Below are 9,706 nucleotides of genomic sequence, written 5' to 3' on the forward strand. Positions count from 1 at the left end.
AACCGGCAGATCAAGGAGGAGGTGGTGGCGGCGGGGGTCAGCTCGTCCTACAGGTGAGACCCCCTCGGCCGTCCCGTCCTTCCCCGGGGGGCGGGCGGTTTGGTTCCCGAGGATTTTCGCTGTCGCTTTGTCCCTGTAGCCACCTCTCGGCCCGTCCCGCTTTATTGGGATGCAGGGAGTGAAGGTTCGGGTCCTACGAGGAGGGTCTGCAGCGCGGCCCCACCCGCCCTGCGAGTGCTTTGGTCACTTCTCTGTCGTGTGCAAAGCTCTCTCGGAAGGGACCAGCAGGATCTCTGGGTGTATCCTGACAGCATCCCTGTATCCCAGCAGGGACCCAATATCCTGAAAGCATCCTTGTATCCCGACAGCATCCCTGTGTCCCATTAGTGTTTCTATATCCCAACAGCATCCCTACATCCTGACAGCATCCCTACATCCTGACAGCATCCCTGCATCCCAACAGCATCCCTGTATCCCAGTAGTGTTCCTATATCCCAACAGCATCCCTGCATCCCAACAGCATCCCTGCATTCCAACAGCATCCCTACATCCTGACAGCATCCCTGCATCCCGACAGCATTCCTGTATCCCAGTAGTGTCCCTGGATCCCAGCAGCATCCCTGCATCCCAGCAGTGTCCCTGGATCCTGACTGCATCCCTGTATCCTGGCAGTGTCCCTGTATCCTGAAAGCATCTCTATATCCTGAAAGCATCCCTGTATCCCGACAGCATCCCTGCCTCTTACAATCCAGAGACCCCACTGCATCCTGACATCATCCCGGCATCCCGACAGCATCCCTGCATCCAGAAACATCCCAGTCCCTGGCTTCACAGACCCCCCTACATCCCTACAACATCATCCCTAGGCTCCAGGCATGCTGGGCCAGCAGCATCCCCAAGACAAAGCATCCCAGAGCCGCGTTGGGATGCGGGTGACGCGCGCCCTGCGCTGCTTGGGTGGGGCAGCCTTGGGATGCTGCCATGTTTAACGCAGCACGGTGTGGGGCGGCACGTCCCTGGGTTCCCCCCCTCCCCCTTCCTTTTATTCCCCACCCCAGTCTCAGTGCCCTGATTTCACCCCTTTTAGCATTCGCAGCATTAATCTCCTCGCTTTGCTTGTATTTCTGAGCGGGGTCGGATGCGTCGGGAATGCAAAACAAAGTGGCTGCTGCCCTGCATGGGTGTTTGCAAGGAGGATTTGCTGAGATTGTGTTTTCCAGAGCTTTCTTTGGCAGTGCCCACCTCTGCTGAGGGTGGGGATGGCAGAGAGCAGAGCTGGGGGGGGGCTGCTTTGTGACCTAGGTGTGACTGCTGCTTTTTGCTTATTCCTGTGCCTATGTGCACAGCAGTGGGCTGGGGAAACATCAATTTTCTTCCCTAAGGGGGGTTTGGAGATTGTGCTCCGCCACCAAGCAGATAGTAAATCCTTGCAGGTTTACTGTGAAGCTGGGTTTTCTGTCCCACTGTCCCTATTCTCCAGGTGGGAGATGGCTCAAGGAATGGGATTTAGGGTTTATTTTTGCTTGTTTTTGCTGTATTTTGGAAGAACCACGTCCATCTCTCTGCGGATGCGGTGGTTCAGGTGCTCTGAGATGGCAGAGGATGGGCAGGGATTTTCGAGTTTTCTGTTTTGGGATTGGGAATAGAGCTGGAGAGCTGTCACGTTGCACTCTTCCATTGCTACAAAGAATAATTAGGCTTATTTACGTAATTATTTAGATGCAGATTGCTTGCCGTTCCACCCCTATGTGCACCCCACAGTCTGCTCCAACAAATCCTACAGCTGCATGTCCCCCCTGTGCAGAGGGGTCAGATGGGTTCAGGTGCTGGACCCAATGGGAACACGAAGGCTTGATATTGTGGCTGATTGCTCTCAGCTTCTGTTCAAATCAGGCATCTTTTAAGCATTGCTTTTTGTTTGGGTTTCTAAAAGCCAAACTCTGCGAATCCCCGTTACTGTGGAAAACCTCACTGCTCTTGGGTCTCCCTGCCTGTATAGGGTTGTGTAGGGTTAGGTGAGATTTGAACATCCCCAAGGATGATGGTTCCACTCCAAGGATGGGGCCACCCAGCAGCCAGAATTACCCCCTAACAACCCAGGGGTGGCTAACATGGGGCTTTGTCCTCTGTGCCCTTTGCTGGTGTGTGGCTGCTGGCTGGAGGCAGAACTGGGGAAGATTTCCTTCCAGTGCTACGAATCAGCGTAATACGATGCTCCAGGGCTGGGAAACGACCTTTGGTGAAACCAAAGAACACACCACTAATGGCTTGTCAGCATGCTGTGGTGCTGTGTTGTTTACTGGGGAGTTTGGAACAGAGCGTGGGATGCGTTCAGCGATGAGCCCAAGGTCATCAGTGCATGAGAAAGGGAGGAATTCCCCTTTTTACCTCTTTATAGAGAATATTGCAGGGACCGTGTGCTGTGAACTCTTGGGTCTGCTCAGAGTGATAGAGCAGAGAGTGTTCCTGATGGTGATGGCCATGGAGGATGGAGGCTGCTCCCAGCCCTGGTGCTGGAGGATTATTTAGAATAATAGAATCGTTAAGATTGGAAGAGACATCCAAGACTGTCTTGTCCAACCATCAACCCATCCCCACCATGCCCACTCATGGAATCATTAAGGTTGGACAAGACCTCCAAGATCCCCAAGTCCAGCCATCACCCCGTCTCCCCCATGCTCACTCAATCCTTCAGCAAGTCCAGAGCAGCTATGGCAGCACTGCACATCTGCAGGAGACTTCACGTGCCCCAGAGATCCTACAGAATAAATGGGAAAACCATTTGTGTAGGGAAATGACCGAATGTGTGTCCAATCCTAATGGTTTCTGTAAGTGAAGTGACTCCTAGGACAGTGTGTAGTTTGAACCCCTGGGAGCAAGTAGGCTTGAAGGTGATCAGGTTGTGAATGTTGGTATCTGCTTGCCATGTAGGGTCTTATTTCTCTTCTGCAGTGGGGAAACAGAAACAGGGCTTCCTAGGGACCACTTGATCCCTTCCCAAAACATGAGCTGCCCAGGCAAAGCTATGGGGCCAGTTTGCACTGCTTTCACCCCTCCCCCTCCTCTCTGCTCCCCGCAGACCTTGAGGGACCACATAAGGACATCTTTCAGCAAGGAGGAAAACTGGGTTTGTGTATTTTTCCCTGGAGAAAAAATGAAAGGGGAGATCTCAAATGAGAAACATCGCTCCCTTTGTGCTGAAGCGAGTGATAGTGCAATGAATTTCCCCATGAGAAGCGATATTGTGAAGCTTTGTTTTCAGATTCTTCACCAGAGACATATATATAGATTTTTTTTACCAAAGTTTTTATTTGTTTTTCCCACCAATTTCTTTTCCTATCAGAGGAAATGAGAGGAATAGTGATGACTCCTGTAGCATTAACAAAGTGCCTGTTGCTAATGCACTGTCGCTCATCTCAAGCCCTGGAGGTGCTGAAGACGTGGAGCAAATGGGAAGTGTAGGAGCTGCAGGGATGAATGACTCAGTGCTGGAGCTGCTGTGTGTTTTGTGAGATGCAGAGGAGCTGACTCAGGAGGGGTGTCCTCCTTGGAGCCACTCACACAAGGATGGGGAATTCATGTCCATCACTATGGAGCTGGGAATGTAGGGTTGGAAGGACGTCCCGATGTCATCTGGTCCACATCCCAGTTCTGAGATAGGATGGAGGAGATAATGAACCAGAGCTTTTCTGGGCAGACTTAATCTCCCAATGTCGTTTAGCTATGACCTCTCATTTTGCATTGGAGAGATGTTAAATTAATCCATATAAATGTGTGGATCCAAGATCGCTGTCAGCAAGGAAGGGAAAGGAATGGGGAATTTTCATCCATCCGGAAGAGGAGGTTCAGTGGGAGGTATTGAGTGGCTTTGGCTCTGTGCATACCCTTAGCACATCTTGCTGGAGCTTCAGGGACCGTTGTGTGGGCTAATGGCATGGAGAAGGCTCTCGTAGTGAGATGTGGAGAGGATTGAAATGAGTGTTGCAGCTGTTTTGTCACGCTCTGCATCTTAGGTGTTCAGGAGATGTGTAGACGTGGCACCTGGGGACATGGTCGGTGCGCACGGTGGGGATGGGTTGGGCTTGGGGATCTGGGAGGTCTTTTCCAACCTTAAGGATTCCATGATTCTACAGTTTTATGATCGGTCTCCCCAGGATGAGGCCTGTCCATCAGCTGGGAAAGAGTCTCGGTGGCATTCCGACCCAAAAGTCATATTGCTTGCAGTCACCCTGAGGTGGACAGTATCCATCCGCAGACTCAGCTGGAAGCAGTGCAGGCAGAGCAGAATTTTGTGGCTGTGTGTGCTGCAGGGTGGGGTTGAACAGGAGGTGGCATTCTGGTGGTGGAGTTGTTGATGGACCTGAGCAATTTTTTGTCTGCTCCTGCTCTGCTGTGGTCACCTTGGCAGGGACTCCGAGGCACATAGGATTGGATGGAACCCGCTGAACCATTACATCCAATTATAGACATCCCAATGCTTAGTCTTTTTCTGTTCCCCAGATCAGCCGTTCCTCTCTCCCTCTTCCTGGGGGAAACCAGCATTTCTAAAATATGGATCCAACGTCCTGCTTGTGGGTTTGGGGAGGAGATGCCCATCCCTTCCTGACCCCACCACACCACCTTTGTAGCCATCACTACCTCTCCTGACCCCTTCATTCTCCTTAGGGATTTCCAGCCATAGCAAGAAGTGATTAGAGCCCAGCCTGGAACTTCATGCTGGATTTTTACCCCATTTGAGCATGTCAGTCAAGGTCCTTCCCTTTCTTCCTGCTTGCTATCCTGATCCTCCTCCCTCCCGGTCTGCCTACAGTGTTGTGCCATTAGGAGGTCTCATCAGCGTTGCCCTACTTTTGTGTGCCAAAGTCAACCTCAGCACCATTAAGCACCGCTAGCCTCCTTCCAGGCTGCAGCTCAGCGTTCAACACTTTGCATTTCCATTTCCCATGCCCAGTTTCTCATGCGGCTGATGTTCGTATTCGCAGGCTTAATTAATAACCTCCCACGTGGCACGGTATCGAATGCTTTAGATAGATTTTCACATTTTCTTTGTCTGCTAAGTCAGTTATAGTATCAAAGGACGTGTCAGACATCCCTCCTCCCCTCCCCATCACTGCTGTGCCTGTTTGGACAGCAGTGCATGCAGGAGCAGATGCTGCCGAGCAGACCCCAATTCCACATGGCAGCTTCAGGCTACTGCTGTAAAGCAAACAATAAATAAAGATAAGAGGAGAGAGATTGTCTCATTTGGACAGCGGGACTCTCTCTGCCCTTCCTTTGCCAAATAAATCATGAATAGCTGTTGTAAATTTGTCTCCTCTCACATTCAGAGCATGACCTTTGCTTTCCCAGTCTCCTACCAGCGGAACAACCCTTCGATTTCTAAGTACTTCTGCACTCTCCCCACTATCAATCTTGCTCTCGTTTGCTCTTTGCTGGATGTGAGCATAGCTCTGGTGCTGATACCTGCAGGTGAGCCTTGCTGCGCTGCGCTGAGCAGCAGGGAAGGGCAGCTTCAGGGAACCCTCAGAGGATGCAAGTTTAATTTCTTTGGATTGATAACTCAGCACTTTGGATACCCTTCAGATGTCCCCTCTCTCTCTCTGTGTTTATATATACACCCACAGGGCTGCTCAGTGACTGCTTTAACCTCCGCCTCGTCTCCCCTCCCCAAGCCCAGCATTGCAGGTGCTCTGTAGCAAACACATTTTGCTTTCCTATTAATAGCTCCTTCTCTTACACAGTGCCTTCACCTGAGGAAACCCTGCAGCACTGCAACAGTGCGTGCATGCAGAGGCTGCTGCTGCTCTGGGATCCCAGGGGTTTGCATGGGCTGCTGCAAAGCAAACAGCAATGCACAGAGTTGCTGTGTATACCCACGCCCTGCAGGACAGCACGTCGTCTTGCAGATCACTGCTCTCCTGCGGGTTTGTTGGGGATTTAAATCCTCATCTTGATGCCTCAGATTTGCTTTTCCACGCTCGTCCTCATCTTGCTGCCTTTATAAACTGTGTGCTTCCTGTGGGAGTGCTTTGCGTAAATGCGAAATGTTGATTAAATGATGCTTACATCCAATTATTAGGTGAACTGGTGGATATTTTCCACTTCTTTGTCCATTTTTCTCCCAGTTCATAGGATTGTGGAATCATAAAGGCTGGAAAAGCCCTCCAAGATCCCCAAGCCCAACCCCAGCCCACCCCCTATGCCCACTGCCCCCATCCCTCAGTGCCACATCCCCACAGTTCTGGAACACCCCCAGGGGTGGTGAGTCCACCACTCTCTGGGCAACCTGTGCCAGTAGCTGACCACTTCCTTCCCATTAATCCAGCTGCACAGGTAAAGGGAGGGAGATGGGGAAGGAGCCCATTTCCCATGGAAGTGAAGCTGATGTATTTTTCTTAAAACGAAGACAAGCAGACATCTTAGAAACCATGCATTTATGTGGAGCTGGGCAGGTTGGGTTCAGCCAGAAATCCCGTGTAACCAGCAAAAAATTGGACTGGAGAAGGTCAGAGTCTGGCAGGCCAGTGTGTTGCAGTTCAGAAACCCAAGGTTTGTGTCTGGGCGCTGGGTGAAGGGTGAGAAAATCCTTCAGGACCAGCCCTGATTGCTGAGCTTCAGCCTTCCTCCAGCATTTCCCTTTGCTTCTCCCCGTGGAGGCAGGGCTGGAAACACAGGCAGGGCTGCAACTCTCAACTTTTGCCATTCCCCAGTTTGGAAAGCAGTGGGGCTGGTGGTTTCTTGGCAGAGACCTTCATGGAGCAGGTGCCAGTAGGATGCCATTCCCAGCAGAGCAGGGTACTCTTTCCCTTCCCACCTCCACTTGATGGATTTTGAAGCTCCATCAACCCTGAGCTCTGCCGGGAGGTCATCATGCGAGGTGTCTTGCAGTATTTTTGCAGTTTGAGCCACACTTTGCTGCCAGTGCAATAGAGTGAGCTCTGTTTTGTGGAAGTTATTTAAACTAAGGGGGGAATTAGACGTAAAAGTCTGACTTTTCCATTTTTGCTGGGTTTGTGGAAGCCAGGATACATCTCAGGATTTAAAATTTTGAAGTTCTGACAGCACTGTAGTAGAATCACAATATCCTGAATTGGAAGGGACCCATAAGGATCATTCAGTCCAACATTTGGGCAGCTTTTGCAAAGCCTGGCTCCTGGAATTTTGGACCGAGGATGGTGGGATATATGAAGATGGAAGTGAACAACTGGAAGACGTCTCATTAAATGTGAAGTGCCACTGCTTTGAGTAGGAGCAAGACTTGTCTGTTCAGCCCTTCCTATCTCAACATCTACTACAATCTACAATCTAATATCTCTACATCTACTTTTCTGACAGAGTGGTGAGGCACTGCAATGGGCTGCCCAGGGAGGTGGTGGATTCACCAACCCTGGAGGTGTTCAAAGAACATTTGGATTTTGTGTTGAGGGACGTGGTTTAGTGAGAGCTGCTGGTGATGGGTGGATGGTTGGACTGGGTGATCTTGGAGGTCTTTTCCAACCTTGGTGATTCTGTAACTCTATGATCTGGTCTTCCAGTGTCTCTTCAGGTGTTTCTAGTCTTGATGCTTTACACAATGCTTTCAATGTGATGCAAAATGGGAAAAATGAAGGCTTGTATTGTTCTTGTGCAGTGGGAAGGGTTGGGATGTCTAGAGGTGGTCCACTTCTGTACAAGTTGCTTCCATAGCCTCTCCACTCGTTCATTTATTTATTGAAATACAGCTCTTGAAACGCGGGCAAATGCTGTTGATTGATGTGGTCCAAGTTCTGGATTTCAGCAGACACCATGTTCTAGCCCATATAAATATTACTTGGTGTGAGACCAGAGTCTGGTAGCATCCAAGTTTGAGGCTATGCCCTTGGTATAGAAGTTGCATTGTTGTGTTATGCAGAAGGCAAAATGAGACGAATCACTGTGGCCCTGATTGCTGTGGGCACTCCATCCCTCTGCTGCATTGGGAGACATGGAGACATGCCTTGGGCAGGGGAAGGAGTGCTGCAGATGTGTTCAGAGCTTCTGCAGGGCCAAATGAACACACTGCTATGGTATGATACATACGGGATAAGTATGCTGTAATAGGAAAGTAGTGTGTAAAGTTCTGTGTGAGACCATATGGAAAGAGAAGATACTTATATACAAAATATATGAATATGTTGTTTTTATCTTTCTTGCATAGATTTTATTCATTTACATTCATTCCATACTCTCAGGTACCTATATGTTCAGGTGGTCTGACCAGTATCATTCATAGGCCAAGAGACACCAGCTACTGACTCCTTACTGCACCTCCTGGTTTCCCTCAGCTGATGACAGCAAACTAATTTGTGGACAGATATTTAATATAATTTAGACTATACCAGTTGTTCTGTGTGGGCTTTTGTTTATTATGTCTTGTTAGTGGGATAACAGAAAAAGAATTGGAAGAAACACCATATTTTGGGCTTTGGAACTACACAGTCTTTAAGGTCCCTTATAGCCTAAGCCATTCTGTGACTCCATGGCTGCTTGACTCCTTGACTTCTTGACTCCATGGCTCCATGACTCCATGACTCCATGGCTCCATGGCTCCTTGACTCCATGGCTCCTTGGCTCCTTGGCTCCATGGCTCCATGGCTCCATGACTCTTTGGCTCCATGGCTCCATGGCTCCATGGCTCCATGGCTCCTTGGCTCCTTGGTTCCATGGCTCCACGACTCCATAAATCCTTGACTGTATGTAATGTGCTGCAGCTCATACTCTCCTCCTGCTGTGAGAGCACAGATCATCTGGCCTTGGTGGAAATAACTAAGTTCTCATTTTGATTAGTTGGGAAGGGCAACCTCTGTTAGTTTTTCTTCTGTTTTTCTTGGTGTTTGAACACACGTTTTCGCTACTATTACAGTCACACCTATCTTAATATTTTCATCCTCGATGGTCCATTGTGAGGGCTGTGGAGCTTTGGAGACATGTCCCAAGAGCTTGATCCAAATCTCAGTGGGGCCAATGAAAAAAAAGAACCCTCTGTACAGCTTGGAGCATGGATGTATTTCTGCAGGAGCATCACAGTTTCAGCCAGCAATAGTGCTCATTGAGCTCCAGCACCACGTGCACCCTGCACTGGTGGGTCACATCTGCTTCTTCCCTTCTGTATAGGATGCAACCAGTCTTAAATATCCCATAGAATCATTAAGGTTGGAAAAGCCCTCCGAGATCCCCAAGCCCAATCCACCCCCCCATGCCCACATGTTCCTCAGTGCCACATCTTCACAGTTCTGGAACACCTTCAGGGATGGTGACCACCCCCAATCCTTGGCAGCCTGTGGAGAAGGAATTTTGCCTAATATCCAACCTGAATCACCTCTGGCATGATGTAAAGTCATTACCTCTCATCCTATCACTAGATACCTGCGAGTTACCGTGGACAATACCTCCCTAGCACAATTGTAACCAGTAGCTTATGGTGTATAGGAGCTTTTTAAGGACAGAAAGGGACTTTAGGACCACCCCACCTGACTGCCTGTACAGTGCTATATTTCATCTGTGTGCTGACTCCATCACTTGTGTTTGGTGAAATCATTTTGCATGCTGGAATTGGAATTCGAAGAGATCTTGACATATTGGTGAAACAGCCTGAAATAAATGGGAAGAGGGAAGTTCTTTACTCAGAGAGTGGTGAGGTGCTGGAACAGCTGCCCAGAGAGGCTGTGGATCCCCGTCCATCCCTGGA

At 49.6% G+C, this 9,706-nt stretch overlaps 1 protein-coding gene across 1 annotated transcript in view; it reads left to right on the forward strand.

Moving 5' to 3' along the window:
• Nucleotides 1–6: 6 nt before the first annotated feature.
• MAP6 (microtubule associated protein 6) overlaps nt 7–9,706 on the forward strand; it is a 34,979-nt gene continuing 25,279 nt past the window's right edge. Inside the window, exon 1 of the mRNA XM_031552108.1 lies at nt 7–53. The gene's annotated coding sequence lies outside the window, so the exon portion shown is untranslated. The remainder of the gene's footprint in view (nt 54–9,706) is intronic.

Source organism: Meleagris gallopavo, chromosome 1, assembly GCF_000146605.3.
Source record: "Meleagris gallopavo isolate NT-WF06-2002-E0010 breed Aviagen turkey brand Nicholas breeding stock chromosome 1, Turkey_5.1, whole genome shotgun sequence".
Classification (NCBI taxonomy): Eukaryota; Metazoa; Chordata; class Aves; order Galliformes; family Phasianidae; genus Meleagris; species Meleagris gallopavo.